The following is a 2716-nucleotide window of genomic DNA, read 5'->3' as shown; positions in this document are numbered from 1 at the left end:
GCCCAAGAAAGAGGGAGTTTAGTTTGGCAGAGAGATTCCAGAGGCTAGGATAGTTCTCTTTAGAACAAAGAAGATGAAATGGAGATTTCATGGCGCTAATGTTTGGGTGGAGCAGACAGTGAGAAACTGTTTCCACAGACCAGGATCAGTAATTAGGGGACTGGGATTTTAGAACATTGAAGAAAGACAGAGTTGCATTTATATAACACTTTTCACCATTGGTGATGAAGCTTGATGAGTCCAACCCATCCATGCTGACCAGATATCCTAGCCTAATCTAGTCCCACTTGCTAGCATTACGCCCATTTCCTCTAAACCCTTCCTATTCATACACCCATCCAGATGCCTTTTAAACGCTGTAATTGTAGCAGCCTCCGCACTTGCTCTCGCAGCTTAATCTATGCACTTCACCCTCTGTGTGAAAAAGTTGTTCATTAGGTTCCTTTTAAATTTTCCCCTCATACCCTAAGCTTATGCCCTTTCATTCTGGACTTCCCCAACCCAGGGGAAAGAACTTGTATATTTACCCGATCCATGCCTCTCATGATTTTATAAACCTGTAAATGGTCACCCCTCAGCGTTCGATAGTCCAGCGAAAACAGCCCCAGCTAATTCAGCCTCTCCTGAGAGCTCAAACGTTTCAAACCTGGCAACATCCTTGTAAATCTTTTTCTGAACCCCTTCAAGTTTCATAACATCCTTCCTATAAGTGGGCGACCAGAATTGCACACAATATTCCAAAACCAATGTCCTGTACAGCTGCAACATGACGTCCTAACTCCTATACTCAATGCTTTGACCAAAAAAGGAAAGCATACCAAACCTTCTTCACTATTCTATCTACTTGTGACTCCACTTACAAGGGACTATGAACCTGCACTCCAAGGTCTTTTTGTTCAGCAACACTCCCCAGACCTTACCACTAAGTGTATAAGTCCTGCTAAGATTTGCTTTTCCAAAGTGCAACACATCACATTTACCGAAATTAAACTCCATCCACCACTCCTCAGCCCATTGATTCGTTTGATCAACATCCCGTTGTAATGTGAGGTAACCTTCTTTGCTGTGCACTACACCTCCAATTTTGGGATCATCTTTGAAACAGCAAATAGTACTCTGCATACCACAGATCTCCTTTTTAATGGAAATGTGCACTTGCTGTGAATATTCAAGACAAGTGGTGAACCTTAGGCGATTGATGAAACAGTGCTCATGCAGGGTAATGGATTATGGTATGATTCTCACAGAACAGAAGAGGATGTGACACAATGAAAGGTCCCTTTGTTCTGTTGGAGAAACGCTCTGCTGCTCCCGTTGTCATTGACTCCTCAACATTTTAATATTGATCAGAATCTTGTGTCGAGTGTGAGTTTAAGATACCCATCAACAATCCCACGGGATATACCTGTGCTTCTGATAGATCTTTATTTGATTTTTGCTTTTGTTTTGTATTCGATGCAAATTCATAAAGAGTGAAGGTGGGAGCGATGAAGGGAGTGGAAATGGTGTTCCTTTAATTTTCCCACTTCCGTTGAAATGTCAATAAAACATTGGCGACGGGTTCTAATTCTTGATTTAGAATTGACGGCAGTGTCCATTATTCAAGAATGTCCGGTGAGATAAATTGACAAGAAAAGATTTCAACTCCAATACACTAAATGTGCACATTTATAGACTCCGGGAGGGCATGAAAACTGCACATAGACTCTCATCGAGCCTGGGTCCCTATTGGTGAGGAAAAAATGCTGTCAACCACTGCACTGACACAAAGCACAGCAACTCTCCCCGGCGGGGAATTGAACCCCGGTCTCCCGCGTGACAGGCGGGGATACTAACCACTATACTACCGAGGATCTCGCTGTGGGACGGCTTTTTAAATCATGTTTTTATTATTTGTCCAATAGCTTTGTGTCTCGTCGTATCACAAATTAATATCGGAATGCTTCTTCACGTTGACGGTTTCTGCCTCTCCGGCTCTTACAGACAGTGAATTCCAGATTCAACCACCGGCTGGTTTATCACGTTTTTTCCTTACATTTACTCATATCTTTCTGCCTCGTACCTTCTGCAAACCCAATCGCCCCCATGGCGATCCGTCCCTCCATTAAGCGGAAACGTTTCTTTCAGTCCATCCTATCCATATCCCTCATTATTTGGTACACCTCAATCATGTCTCCTCTCAATCTCCTCTGCTCTAAGCAAAACAACCCTAGACTGTACACTCTCTCCTCATAAGTGAAACTTTTCAGCCCAGACAATATTCTGGGAAATCACTTCTGCGCTGTTTGTATAGCGATCGCACCCCCTGCTGCAATGTGAAGTGCAGAAGTGCACACAATACTCAAGCAAGAGCCCACTGAACAAATGAAAGAAATGACGCTGAATACCACAGAAACTGATCTTTTCCAATAGTTTTTTTTCCCCCGTCAATACTGCTCTGTGTCCTTTTCCAAAGCCGAACGCTCCAATAACGTCAGTTCATCTCAGTAAAAGCTGCTACGTGCGGATTGATTTCACAGCCACGGTATCCAAATGGATCAAGTGGTTTGACGGTCCGGTTGGTGAGATTGGAGCACGTTCACCCCGCAGCACAGAATGAACGGTGTTAATACAAAAGTGAGTGTTAGATTGATGCGGAGGAGCCGGTGTTGGACTGCGGGCGGACAAACTTAAAAACCACACAACACCAGGTTACAGTCCAATACTGTAGGTTTAT

The 2716-nt window shown here is 43.6% G+C and overlaps 1 non-coding gene across 1 annotated transcript; it reads right to left on the bottom strand.

Annotated features, from left to right (window-relative positions):
• Positions 1 to 1781: 1781 nt before the first annotated feature.
• Positions 1782 to 1853, bottom strand: trnad-guc. The gene has a single exon. It is a non-coding gene; the product is annotated as a tRNA-Asp (tRNA).
• Positions 1854 to 2716: the final 863 nt, after the last annotated feature.

This window comes from Chiloscyllium plagiosum, chromosome 45 (assembly GCF_004010195.1).
Source record: "Chiloscyllium plagiosum isolate BGI_BamShark_2017 chromosome 45, ASM401019v2, whole genome shotgun sequence".
Classification (NCBI taxonomy): Eukaryota; Metazoa; Chordata; class Chondrichthyes; order Orectolobiformes; family Hemiscylliidae; genus Chiloscyllium; species Chiloscyllium plagiosum.
Note: the sequence above shows the minus strand (reverse complement) of the source record. Positions and strands in the feature narration are given on the sequence as shown.